This window comes from Notamacropus eugenii, chromosome 2 (assembly GCF_028372415.1).
Source record: "Notamacropus eugenii isolate mMacEug1 chromosome 2, mMacEug1.pri_v2, whole genome shotgun sequence".
NCBI classification, from domain to species: Eukaryota; Metazoa; Chordata; class Mammalia; order Diprotodontia; family Macropodidae; genus Notamacropus; species Notamacropus eugenii.
Genome location: NC_092873.1, coordinates 82,049,338 through 82,064,509, shown reverse-complemented (window position 1 = coordinate 82,064,509; position 15,172 = coordinate 82,049,338). Strand labels below are relative to the sequence as shown.

General features: G+C 35.7%; 1 pseudogene; it reads left to right on the top strand.

Moving 5' to 3' along the window:
* Positions 1-1,974: 1,974 nt before the first annotated feature.
* On the top strand, positions 1,975-2,913 carry LOC140523588 (olfactory receptor 2W3-like; annotated as a pseudogene).
* Positions 2,914-15,172: the final 12,259 nt, after the last annotated feature.

Here is a 15,172-nt window from a genome sequence, read left to right as displayed (position 1 = left end):
AAAAGATATGTTTTGAATTGAATTGAAACCAAGAGGTTTACTCAGAGTGAATTGATGGATGACAAAAGTCTTTGAAAAGGCTTTCTACTTGAAACTTCACTTTCTTTCCTGTCAGTTACTCTCAACTCTTTGCAGCATGACTTTATCATTCAATTGAAAAAACTTTCTCCTAAATTATCAGTGATGGTGAAATCTGATGCTATTTCCTCAACTCTCTCCTCATTTCCTTTTGAAGATCTTGATTACTATCTCCTGAACATTCTTTCTTCCCCGGATTTTCATGACACTTCTCTATTGTTTCTCTTTTTTCTTGTCTGAACATGCTTCCAAGCTCCACAAAAGTACTCCACAGTCCTCTAGGGCTTATTCTTTTCTATCTCAACCTTCTCAGTAGCCTCATCAACTCGCTTAGGTTTGTCCTGTCTATTCTAATACCTCTCAGATCTGTATTTCTAGTCCAAGTCTTCATAACCTTTTGTTTACTAGAAATTTTGAACTAAAAGGTCTCAGGATCATCTCTAAACTATCATGTCCAAAACTAAACTTTTCTATAAACCTAAACCCCCCTAAACCTTCCCCTCCATTGAACTTTCATATTTATCCAAAGGTTACCATCATTCTTCTGGTCACTCATATTTACTACCAAAATGCTCTCATTGACTCTTCCCTCTCAATCAACCTATCTGCTCAACTGCCAAATCTTGCCATTTCTTTTTCCGCAAAGCATCTCACAGCTACCCCCCTCCTGAAGTCAGGAAGATTTGAGGTCAAATTAAGGCTCAGACATCACTTAACTTTTTTTTTTTTACTTTGATTTCTTGAACTTCAAAATGGGAATAATAAGAACACCTATTTCACAGATTTGTTAGAATGAACAAATCAGGTAATATATGTAAAGCCCTCCACACTCTGGCCATAGTCCACCTTTCTAAAATTACTGAACATTTCTCCCACATAGTTTCACAAAACTGGGTTTCTTGCTGTTTCTCATGCTCAGCACTCAAGTTCCCCATCTGTGCCTATGCATGTCTATTCCTCAAGATTAAAATGCATTCTTCTTCTTATCTGAATCTTAGAATCCCTCTTTCCTTCAAGTCCCTTCTCAAGTCCCACTTTAGTCTAAGTCTTGGAACACAGTAGGTGATTAATAAAAATGTAGCAACTTGACCTGACTTGATCTGGTACATGAAAGCTTTCCTGACACTTTATATGTAAGTCGTTCATCTCAAAATTGTCTTTTATCTCATCTATTTTCTTATATGTGTGCAAAGGATTTCCCTTGACTAGAGGATGAGCTCCTTGAGAGTATGGATTATTTTGACTTCTGTCTTCTTTCCAAAAGCTCTAATACAGTGCTTAATCCAAAGCAAGTCATAATAAATACTTTCTGACTGATTGTTATATGGCAAATCCAGATTAAACGTATTTACATACTGAACTAACAAGTCACTCCAAACAACAGGACTGATTGATTAGGCATCTCACTAAATTAAACAGTCTTTTTTTAATTTTTCTCTTTTTATTATGGAATTGATGAAATCAGTCGTTTTTGGATAAAACTTCTTTCAAATCGGTGAAAGAATATCTGTCAAACTTAGTGTGTTTTCTTTAGGGCTCAAGGAACCAAATTATTAACTGAATTTTTCACCACTTGCTGGGTTGTTTTTACTATGTTATACACGTAAGTCACATATATTTTTCACTTTGATGCAAGTAAGTGAAGTAGCTTACCACATTGCTTGTGGATCCATTTTTATACCAGTACTAAAGATAGAGTTCCACTGTGACAGAGTTTGTTAGGTTATGCTAAAAGACAGGGGACCAAAAATTTGATCCAGCTATGTGTCATAGCCATATGTAAGTGTTTCAGATTATCTTTTACTCTGATTTAATCAAATCATTCCCCCATTCTTGTTAAAACTTAAATACATTATTGTTATTCCCCCTACAGGCACATGGTAAAGGGTTATTGTCATGAGCAATAAGAGTTCCCCGGAACGATTCATCTTGTTGGGTTTCTCAGATTGACCTGAGCTAGAGCATATCCTTTTTGTTATAGTTTTAATCTTTTACTTGATAACTTTGTTTGGCAACATCACCATTATCTTGGTTTCCGGACTAGACCCTCGACTACACACTCCTATGTACTTCTTCCTCACCAACCTCTCCTTCCTGGATCTTTGCTTCACTACAAGTTCCATACCTCAGCTTCTCTTCAACCTGAAAGGACCAAATAAAACGATTAGCTACTTAGGTTGTGCCGTCCAACTCTTCATGTTCCTTGGATTAGGTAGTATAGAGTGTATCCTCCTGGCTGTCATGGCTTATGATCGCTTCACTGCCATTTGTAAACCTCTCCATTACACTGTCATAATGCACCCCGAACACTGTGTGCAGCTGGTGGCTGTTTCTTGGGGCACTGGACTCCTTAATTCTCTGGTTATGTCTCCTATAACAATGAAATTGCCTCGATGTGGGAACCACAGAGTGAAACATTTCTTGTGTGAGATTCCAGCATTAATCAAGATGGCCTGTGTGGACACAGTGGCTCTGGAAAGCACAGTCTTCATCTTGTCTGTAATCATTGCCTTGGTGCCTCTCTCACTAATTCTTATTTCATATGGATATATTGCTCAGACAATTCTGAGGATCAAGTCAGCGATAAGACGAAAAAAGTCCTTCAATACCTGTGGGTCCCACCTCACTGTGGTCTCACTTTTTTATGGTAATATGATTTATATTTATATGCAGCCAGGAAATAATTCCTCTCAGGACCAGGGAAAGTTTCTTACCTACTTCTACAACTTGGTGACTCCTATGTTAAACCCTCTTATTTATACTCTTAGGAACAAGGAAGTGAAATCTGCGTTAAAGAAATTATTTTGGAAGAAAGCAGGCTCCGGTGAAAAGTGAGGTGAAGAGATATGCATTTAATAAGAACTTCTTATGTACCAAGCATTGTGCTAATAGTTATTGCTCTCAAGGATCTTACATTATACTTGGGACACATAATACATATACATAGACAAGCAAATCCAAAATCTTTATAAAATAGATACATAGTGTAGAGGAGGAAGTGTACTAACAACTGGGAGGATCAGGATAGAAGGTACCCTCTGAGCTTTGGTATAGTCACAATTGGGAGTGAGGTTACTGATCTGATGTTGTCGTTGTTTAGTCATTCATTTGTATCCAGGTCTGCCATAAGATCTTTCCACTGTGTCCCTCCTTCTGTTTGCATTCTCATTGTGATTGTCATTACTTCTTGCCTGGATTCTTGAAAATGTCTCCCAATTAAATCTCTCCAGTCTTCAAATCTATGCTTCATATTGCTAATAAAATAGTATTCCTAAAATATAAGATGGAATATGTCAATGATGTCAATTCTCCGTTCAAGAGCTGACTGTGCCCCTAGAGTAACATAAACCATCCCTAAATTTGTATTTGGCGTTCTTCACAGCCTATTGCCTATGAATCTTTTAATTCATTTTGCATTTTACCCTCAATCTATGTTCAAGTCTAACTAGTTTAGTAGTTATTTCAGTAGTTGGTGTGGGGGGAATCTTCATGAACTGTTTGTTAAACAAAATTCACAAATTAGCTGCAGTGTTTTTAAAATTTGAAATAGTGAACTTCTATTATACATAGTTTTTTCAATGTATACTAAATTTTATGATGGTATACTAGTAAGATGCTTTGGCTATATCTCTTCCTAAACTTACTTACGCTTCTTTTTCTGAGTATATGTGTATTTTTTATAATCTCATTGATTACTTTTCTTCTCGAATTGACTTTATTCTTCACACTTTTTGGTAGGTTTGGTTGAATATTAGTTGGATAGGATGTGCTCCTATCATAATGTAAGCATCCTTCTATCTTTGCAGGTCCATGTCCTTTAAACAAAGGCTAGATGACCATTTTGCTAGGTTACAGAAGAAATTCCTGTTTAAATATCTGTTGAGCTAAAAGTCATCTCTCAAGCTAGAAATCAATTTCCAATTCTCTAATTCTATGATGAAGGGAGAAGTGGACGAGTTATTCACTGTGTGTTGTTTGTGTATTTTTCTATCATTGTATATGTACATTTTTTTAATTGAGTAAAAATGCATCCTCTCTCTTCCATTACAACCCTTCTCCATTGAGAATGAAAGAAAAATTAAATGCCAGTTAGAAAAATTCATAGACAAGCAAAACAAGTTTCTGCAATGGCTTTCTTAAAAAAATGTCTCATTCTACACTCGAGTCATTTATTACTCTATTAGGAGATGAGTAATATCTTTCATGATGAATCTTCCAGAATTGTGATGGGTTAGTATACTGATCAGAGTTCCCAGCAGTTTCAAAGTTTTGTCTCTGTCATAATTTTGTCATTGACAAACGTCTTTCTTTGGTTCTACTCACTTCACTATATATGAATTCATAGAAGTCCTCGTAAGTATCTTTGAAACCATCCTTACCATAATGTCACTTTTATAAGATATGTACAGATTACAGAGCACACGGACTGTATCAACACAGACTCCACCATAGCAATGCTGAGCAGGAGTCACCTGGTGCTCTGAAGCAGAGCAGGTTCTCAAACACATCAGCGCAGGACAGGAGTCCAGTGGAACTGAGTGAGAGAGAAGCACAGAACTCTAGGAGCCTACAAATTAAATGTCTGTAAGTCACCTGCTTGACCATCCAGAAGTCAAGATGGTAGAGTGATGTGTAAATGCTTTCCCCCTCCCATTGTTGACCTTGAAAAATCCAATGAATAATTCCCTAGGAAATAGTGGAATAGTGGGGTCAACCAAAAGGGTAAATAGTGTCTTAGCCCATGAGGCTAGGAAAATTGCAAATGGGGGAGGAGGCTTCTTGCTGTGGCTGAAAGGGATCAGTGCAGAACTGGAGCTGTGCCAGACAGCCCCACCACAGGGAACTTGGAGGAGATTCTGAACACCAGGAGGGTGGAGCTGTCAATCACCCACAACAGAATCTCAGGCATGCCTCAACACACGCAGAGGAATCAGGAAGATACTATTACAGACGGGTTCACCAACCACTGAACCTGTGTGTGTACTAGCTCAGTAAAGGAGACCTCTTCGGGCTGGATCAACTCTCTCCCATACCTCATGAAGCTCAACTTCCTCCAGGGTAACTACAGGAAACTCAGAAAAATTTCAGCTGGCCTCTGCTTTGGCACACCACTCAACTCAGCACCAGATAAGCTGCAGCATTCTACTTTCTAGCTGAAAAGAAGCAGAGGTCACAATACACAAAGGCTCACGTTATAAGCACAAGACCTGTGGGACTGAGCCCTCTGTGTTCCAGAAGCAGAGATCCACTCTAAGAGCCAGGAAATTGGTGATCACCATGAGTAGAAAGCAAACTAGAAAAGACCATAGAAGCTTACTATGGGGAAAAGGACCAAAACGCGAATTCTGAACAGGTCAGCATTGAGACTGTACTCTCATTTGAAACTTCATAAGGAAGTATGAACTAGTGTCAAGCACAAAGGGTATTCTTGGAAGAGCTCAAGAAGGATTTTAAAAGCCAAATTGGAGAAGTAGAAGAAAAACTGGCCAATGATTCTAAAAATATGAAAAAAGAGGTAACTGAAGAGAACAGCTACTTAAAAAGGAAAATTGGACAAATGGAAAAGGAAACACAAAAGCTAACTGGAGAGAATAAACCCTGAAAAGAAAAAACTGGACAAATGTAAAAGGTGACGCAAAAGTTAACTGAAGAAAATAATTTATTAAAAATTAGAACTGGGCAAGTAGAAGGTAATGACTCTATGAGACATCTAGAATCAGTCAAACAGAATCTAAAGAATGAAAGAACAGAAGAAAATATAAAATACCTCATTGAAAAAACAATTGACCAAGAAAAAAAGACCCAGAAGAGAAAATCCAAAAAAGTATTGGTCTAACAGAAAGCCATGATGAAAAAAGAGCGTGAACAATATCATCCAAGTAATCATCAAGAAAAATTGCCCAGAAGTTCTTGACCCACAGGGCAAAATATTCATCAAAACAATCCACCACTAACTACCCAAAAGGGTCTCCAAACTAAAAAATCAAGGAATATCGTTGTCAAATTTCAGAACTATCAAGCGAAGGAGAAATTACTGCAGGGAGCCAGAAAGAAACCATTCCAATGTCAATGAGCTACAGTCAGGATCACACAGGATTTTTCAGCTTCTACATTTAAAGATCGAAGGAATTGGAATATGATATTCTGTAAGGCAAAGGAGCTGGCGCTACAACCAAGGATTAATTATCCAGCAAAGCTGAGCATAATACTTCAGGCAAGGAGAAGGACATTCCATGAAATAAGGAATTTCCAGACCTTCCTGATGAAAAGGCCAAAACTCAATAGAAAATTTGATCTCGGAATGCAGGTCTCAAGAGAGATATAAAAAGGTATGCAGGGAAAAAATATAATATGGGCAAACAGTTTACATCCCTATAAGGAAAGATGATACTTGGTAATCTTGAGAAAAGTATATTTATTATGAAATGAAAAAGTGATATACATAGGTAGAGGGAGTGGGTATAAATTAAACGATGTGATGACAACAAATGTGATTTAACGGTGCTAAGAGATTGTGATGGGAGATGTAAAAGGAGGAGGCAGAAAAAAATTAAGTCTTTCTGGGGAAGAGGAAGAAAAATATACTACAGTAGAGAGAAAAAGGGGAAGGAGATGAGCATTGTTTGAGAGTTACTATCAATTGATTGAATTCAAGGAGAGTACAATAAGCTCAGTTAAGTAGAGAAATACAATTAGCTCTATAGGGAGTAGGAAGGGAAGAAGAAAAGAAAAGGGAGGCAAGGCTAAAATGAACAGAAGAAGTAGTAAGGGAAAAGAGGAGTAAATGGGAGTGTGGCTGAAAGAAGGAAGGGAAGACTGAGGGAGGCGGTGGTCAAAAATTAAAACTCTATTGTGGAATGGAAGCGAGAAGGGAGAACTAAAAGCATAAAGAAAGGTAAAGGGGATGGAGGGAAAGACAGAGAAAGTAATCATAACTGTGAATGTGAATGGGATGAACTCTCCCATAAAAAGGAGATGGATAGGACAATGTATTAAAAACCATAATCCAACAATACGTTGTTAGAAGAAACACATTTGTAACGGGGGTATACACATGGGGAAAACGGAAAAGGTTGGAGCAGAATATTTTGTGCTTCAGATGATGTAAAAAAAGTAGGGGCAGCAATCCCAATCTCAGACAAAGGAAAAGCAGAAATACATCTAATCAAAAGAGATAAGGGAGCCATATCCTGCTGAAAGGCACAATAGACAAGGAAGCAATTTCATTACTAAACATATATGCTTCAAGTGGTATAGTATTCAGATTCCCAGAGAAGTAAAGGAGTTACAGGAAGAAACAGACAAACTATACTAGTGTGGGGCTTCAACTTCCCGCTCCCTGACCTTAATAAATGTAACTTCAAAATGAACAAGAAAGAAATTAAAGAGGTGAATAGCACTCTGGATAAGGTACATATGATGGATCTCTGGAGAAAATTGAATGGGAATAGAAAGGAACATACATTTTTCTCAATTGCAAATGGCACATATACAAAAATTGACGATGTACCAATTCATAAAAACTTCACAATCCATTGTACAAAGGCAGAGATAGTTAATACATCCCTCTCAGATCATAATGCAATGAAACTAACATACAATCAAAGACAATGGAAACATAAACCATAAACTATTTGGAAACTGAACAATCCAATGTTAAAGAATGAATGGGTTAACCAAAAAAAATATAGAAACAATCAATAACTTCATACCACAGAATAACAATAATGAGACAATCTATCAAATCTTATGGGATACTGCAAAAGTAGTTCTTAGGGGAAACTTTATGATTTTGAATGCCTACATGAATAAAAGAGAGAGAGGAGATCAAAGAATGGGGTATGCAGGTGAAAACACTTGAAAATAACAAATTGAAAATCCCCAAGTAAATAACAAATTAGAAATACGAAAAACCAAAGGAGAGATTAATAAAACTGAAATGACGAAAATTATTGAACTAATAAATAAAACTAAGAGTTGGTGTTATGAAAAAAAACAATAAAATTTATAAACCTTTGGTCAATTTAATTAAGAAAAAAAGAAGAAAACCAAATTGCCAACATCAAAAATGAAAAGGGTGACCTCACCTCCAATGAGGAGGAAATTAAAACAATAATTAGAAATTACTTTGCCCAACTGTATGCCCATAAATTCTACAATCTAAATGAGATGGATGATTATTTTTAAAAATATAAATTGCACACATTAACACAAGAGGAAGCTGAGTACTTAAATAACCCCATCTCAGAAAAAGAAATTGAAGAACTCAAGGAAAAAATGTCTAGGGCTAGATGGATTTACAAATGAATTCTATCAGATATTAAAAGAACTGTTAATGTCAATACTATATAGACTATTTGGAAAAACTACTGAAGAAGGGATACTACCAAATTCTTTTTTATGATACACACATGGTTCTAATATCTAAACGAGAAAGAGTCAAAACAGAGGAAGAAAAATATAGATCAATTTCTCTAATGAATATAAATGCAAAAATTTTAAATAAGATATTTGCAAAAAGAATACAACAACTTATCATGACAATGATTCATTATGATCAGGTAGGATTTATACCGGGAATATAGGGGTGGTTCACTATTAGAAAAACTATTAACTTTATTGCCCATATCAACAAGAAAACTGAGAGAAACCACATGATTATCTCAATAGATGCAGAAAAAGCTTTTGACAAAATACAATACCCATTACTATTGAAAACACACTAGAAAGCAGAGGATTAAATGGTACTTTCCATAATATAATAAACAGCACCTAAAAAAAAACATCAGCAAGCATTATACGGAATGAGGACAAGCCAGATGCATTTCCAGTAAGATCAGGGGTGAAACAAGTATGTCCATTATCAACACTGTTAATCAGTGTGGTATTAGAAATGCTAGCTGTAGCAATAAAAGAAGACAACGAAATTTAAGGAATTAGAACAGGCAAAGAAGAAAGTAAATTTTCACTTTTTGCAGATGATATGATGATATATTTAGAGAATCCCATAGAATCAAGTAAAAATTACTTGAAATAATAAACAACTGTGGCAACTTTGCAGGTTACAAAATAAACCCACATAAATCACCTGCATTTCTATATATTACCAACAAAGCCCAACAGGAAGAGATAGAAAGAGAAATCCCATTTAAAGCTATGGTAGACACTATAAAATATCTGGGAGTCTACCTGCCAAAATAAACCCAGGAACTATATGAAGACAATTGCAAAACATTATTCGCACAAATAAAGTCATTTCTAAGAAAGTGCTTGTGGGTAGGCCAAACTAATATAATACAAATAACAATGCTACCTAAATTAATTTACTTGTTCAGTGCCATACCAATCACACTACCAGGTCACTATTTTGTAGAGCTAGATAAAATAATATCATAATTCATCTGAAAGAACAAAAAGTCCAAAATATCAAGGGAACTAATGAAAAGGGATACTGGGGAAAATGACTTAGCTATACCAGATCTCAAATTGTATTAAAATAAAGGAATCATCAAAACCACTTGTTACTACCTAACAACAGAGGCATAGACCAGTGGAATACGTTAGGTACTCAAGACACAGTAGTTAATGAATATAGCAATCTGCTGCTTGATTAACCCGAGGATCCCAAGTTCTGCAATAAGAACTCACTGTTTGACAAAAATTTCTGGGAAAAGTGGGTAAGTGTGGAAGAAACTAGTCATAGACCAATGCCTGACACCTACACAAGAATGAAGTTCAAATGAATACATGATCTAGGTATAAAGATTGATACTTTAAACAAATTAGGGGAGCAAGCAATAGTCTAATTGTCAGATTTATGGAGAATGGAGAAATTTTTGACCTAACAAGAGATAAAGAACATTATGAAGTGTAAAGTGGATAATTTTGATTACATCAAATTGAAAAGCTTTTGCACAAACAAACCCAATGCAACCAAGATTAAGAGGGAAGCAGAAAACTGTGAAAGAAATATTTGCAACTAGTGCCTGTGATTAAGGCCTCATTTCTTAAATATACAGAGAATTCAGTCAAATATACAAGGATACATGTCATTCCCCAATTGATAAAGCGTCAAAGAATATGAACAGAGAATTTTCAGAGGAAGAAATTAAAGCTGTCTATAATTATATGAAAAAATACTCTAAATCACTTTTTATTACAGAGATGCAAACCAGAACAGCTCTGAGATACCACATCACACCTATCAGATGGGCAAACATGACAAAACACGATGGTGATAAATGTTGGAGAAGATGTGGGAGAGTTGGACTACATTGCTGGTGGAGCTATGAGCTGATCCAATGCTTCTGGAGAGCTATTTGGAACAATGCCGTAAGGGCTACAATAACGTCCATACCTTTTGACCCAGCACTATCAGTCCAGGGATTCTATCGCAAAGAGACCAAAGAAATAGGAAAGTGTCTCACATGTACAAAAATATTTACAGCAGCTCTTTTTTTGGTGGTCAAAAACTGGAAATCAAGGGGATGCCCATCAATTGGAGAATGGCTGAACAAGCTGTGGTTTATGAATGTAATAGAATACTACCATGCTATGAGAAACAATGAAAAGGAGGACTTCAGAGAAGCTTGAAAAGACTTATATGAACTGATGCTGACTGGAAGGAACAGAACCAGGAGAACTTTGTACACAGCAACAACCACGGTGTGCAAGGAATTTTTATGGTAGATTTAGTACTTCATTGAAATGTATGGACTTAAAAACTTTCCAATGGACTCTTGAGGCAAAACACTTTCGACAATCAGAGAAAGAACTGTGGAGTTGGATCACAGACAGAAACAGACCATTTTCTTTTGTATTATGTTTTGATTTGTTTTATGGGTTCCCCCATTCATTTTAATTCTTCTGTGCAACAAGCATTTAATACAAATGTACATGTCAGACCTATATAAGATTTTACACTGTCTCAGGGACAGAGAGGGGAGGTAGGGAGGGAGAAATAAGAAGGAGGGAGTGGAAAAAATATCTAAGATATATGGAAGTGATTGTTGAACACTAAAAACAAATAAGATAAATCAATTTAAAAAATAAAAATAAAAAAATAAAGGAGAAAAGCAAATTCCAATATCAAAAAAGAAACAGGTGAGCTCACCTCCAATGAGGAAGAAATTTAAACAATAATTATAAATCACGTTGCCCAACTGTGTGCCCATGTTAAATAAGATAAAGTATGAAATATAAAATTCCTACATTAATAGAAGAGGAATCTGAATACTAAATAACACCATCTCAGAAAAAGAAATTGAACAAACCATCAATGAATTCTCTAGAAAAAAATCTCCAGGGCACGAATGATTCACAAATGGATTCTACCAGACATTTAAGGAACAATTAATTCTAATACAGTATAGATTATTGGGAAAATTGGTGGAGTCCTATCAAATTCTTTTGATGATACAAATACGGTTCCGATACCTAAACCAGGAAGAACCGAAACAGAGGAAGAAAATTACAGACCAGTTTCCTTAATGAATACAGATGCAAAAATTTAAATAAGATTTTAACAAAAAGAATACAAGAGCAGAGAGGGATGATAGAAGAGGGAGAAGATTAATGATAGGGGCAATTAGAATGCTCTGTGTTTTGCGGTGGGGGGAGGGGACAAAAGGGGAGAAAATTTGGAACCCAAAATTCTGTGAAAATGAATATTAAAAGTTTAATTAATTAATTAATTATTTTAAAAAAGAAAAATGATTCCTTCTTTTCTTTTTGTGGTTTTTGTCATGCTAGATTTGGTTTAGACTCATTATTCAAAGATATTTCGAGGAGTGTGGGAAAGAACTCAGATGAGTTCTTGCCTTACTCCACCATTTTGTTTCTGCTACACCTAAGTAAATCCAAAGAAATACTAGTAACCTGGTGCTGAATTTCCCTGTGTACTTTTACTAGCATTCCCCATATTCTGGCAATAAATTCTTTCTTGTCAACTCTCTGTTTCAAAATCCATCATCAAAGTCCTCTCAGAAGAGTTGTCATTGCTTTCTGACTACTCAGGATGGTAAGATCAATGACTCTGCTCTATGTTCCCAGAGTGCTTATTCATGCTGCTAGCTATGTTTCTCCAAGCCACAACTATCCTCACCTTCTGCTCAACTTTCCTCAATTGATCATACTAAATCTCTATAGTTGTGTGTCAGGAAAAACCCATAGGTAAAGGGTAAAACCAGTAGATGTGGCTTCAACCAGCGTGTAGGATCCCAGGGGTATCTGGAGTAAACTTGAATTACCTTCTAATAGCTTATTATTCAATTAATTTGGAAAGAGTATGGATCAGGACTTGACTTAGCGCTTTTCTGATTACTATTAAGAAAGTGATGAAAATTAGATTAAGTGTAGTAGTAGTAGTAGTAGTAGTAGTAGTAGTAGTAGTAGTAGTAGATTAAGTAGTAAATGAGAATCTAGTTTTGACAAACACAAAGTTCCAAGCTATTTTTGGAAGAAATTAATATTTGAAAACAATTTTAGGGAAATGTAGGAAGCAGGTTGGCACAAACTAGGCAGATACAGATTTGACATAAAGGGTGATGTCATATGTAAATTAGAGGAGCGTGGAAAAATTTATCTGGCAGATCCACACATAAAGGAAGCATTTCTGACAAACAAGGAATAAAAAGAATCACAAGTAGCAAAACGGATAATTTTGATTGGATTACATTCAAATGATTTTGCCCAACAAACCTAATGAATCCAAAATTTGATGGAAATAGATAGGTGGAAAAATTATATGGCAAGTTTCTCTGATAAAGGATTCATTTCTGAAATATATAGGGAACCAAACTAGGTTTATAAAAATATGAACTATTATCCAGTTGATAAGGATATGAACAGACCTTTCTCGAAAAAATCATAATAATTAAGTCTCACTTAAAATCCTCTCTATCACCATTGATTAGAGAAGTGCAAATTAAAATAACTCTGACATAACTTCACAACTACCAGACTGGCTAATATGACAGAACACTAAAGTGACAAAGATGCTGTAAAATTGGGAAATAATAGTCAGTTGGTGGGGGCATAAACTAGCCCAATCATTCTAGAGGATAAGTTGGAATTATGCCCCAAAAGCTATGAAACAGCATAGACTTTCACCTCCCAATACCACTACTAAATCTACATACCAGAGAAATGAAAAAAAGGGAAAATGACCTATTTATTAAAAAAAATATCTAGAGCAGATCTTTGTGTGTGTGTGATTTCAAAGAATGTGAAATTGAGGGGATGTTCACCTTTTGGAGAATGGTGGAACAAGATGGGGTTGAATACTCTTGTGCCATAAGAAATGATGAGAAGGAAAATGATGAGCATCATGGCTTCTGAAAAATCCGGAGAAATCTCCAGGAACTATTGCAAAGTAAAGTAAGCACAATAAGAACACTAACAGTACCAGCAATACTGTAAGGATGATCAGCTCTGAAAGACTTTAGTACTCTGAACCAGAAAATGATCCAAGACAATTCTTAAGGATCTATGATGAAAAATGCTATCCACTTCCTATGAAAGAAATGATGAGGCCTGCGTGCACATCAAAGTATCCTTTTCTTACTTCCTTATTTTTCTTGGTTTTTTGTGTCTGTGGTTTGTAACATTACTGCTATGGAACTGTTTTGCATGACTTCACATGTATAATTGATATCATATTGTTTGTCTTTTCCAGAAATGTGGGAGGGAGAGGAGGGAGAAAAGTTGGAACTCAAAAGTTAAAAAAAGGAATACTAAATTTTTACATGTAATTGATAAATATTTAACAAAATAAAAGACATATTTTCAAGCAATAGATAAAAATGGTAATGATGTAGATTACATTTTGAAGTATCATAGATTTTTAGAAACCTGGTTGTTAAGCTTTTGCTAGTGCATTCCTCTATCAAATTGTCCCTGGATCATGGTTCAGGCATCTAACCTGACAATTGTACTTTCCTGACTTCTTCCCAGTTTCTATCAAGTCATTTGTCAATTATCTTTGGGCATAAATATTTAGACACTTCGGTATCTTATAAACTGTATAAATTTCTGTCTGTTAGAAGGAGGATGAGTATTTGTGCACTTTGTCCATAAAGAATACAAAAAGGACCTGGTCAAATGCTTGCAAATATCTGAGTAAAACAGGTATTGTGCCCTAGATTTACTTAGACCTACACAGCCTTCTGGAAGACACCAGGCCTCTTATTTCTAGAAGCTATCATAGGACCATTATTTCAGGCAATAGACATCTTACCTCTGCAATGTATTCAAAGAGCAAAGCCCAGTATCTAGCAACAAACCAATATCTAATTAAATGCATAGGAATGAGATGGTTTCTGAGTGTAAATCTTGCCATCTGGAAATAAGGAAAAGAAACTGATTCTGAATTGGACTCATCACATCAATCAGGCACTGATCAACAGAAATTTACTATGATAAATGCTTACCCCGATCTACTTTTTCTCTGCTATTTGAGAGAAATCATTCTTGTCCACACTCTCTGCATGCTATTATTTTTTATTAAATTATTTTATTTTCTTTCAGTGTTGTACAAAGACTTCCATATATCTTAGTTTTTTCCCCTCCCTTCCCCCTCCCTGCCCCCTCTTTCCCCACTCTCTCCTTGAGATGCTGCACAATCTTATATCTTTTCCACACATACATTCCTACTAAGTACATTTTCACCTTATTCATGCTGCATAGTAGAATTAAAATGAATGGGAGATACCATAAAACGAAAAAAACATAATACAAAACAAAATAGTCTGCTTCATTGTGTGATCCAGTTCCATAGTTCTTTCTCTAGATGTGGAAGACGTTTTGCCTCAAGAGTTCACTAAGAATTTTTTAAGTCCTTTCATTGCAATGAAGTACTAAATCAAGCAGAAAAATTCCTCACACACAGTGGTTGTTGCTGTGTACGGAATTCACCTGGTTCAGCTCCTTTCACTCAGCATCAGTTCATATAAGACTTTCTAGGCCTCTCTGATGTCCTCCTGTTCATCATTTCTTATAGCACAGTACTATTCCATTATATTCATGTACTAAAATTTTTTGAGTCATTCAGTCATTCATTGATGGGCATCCCCTTCATTTCCAGTTTTTGGCTACC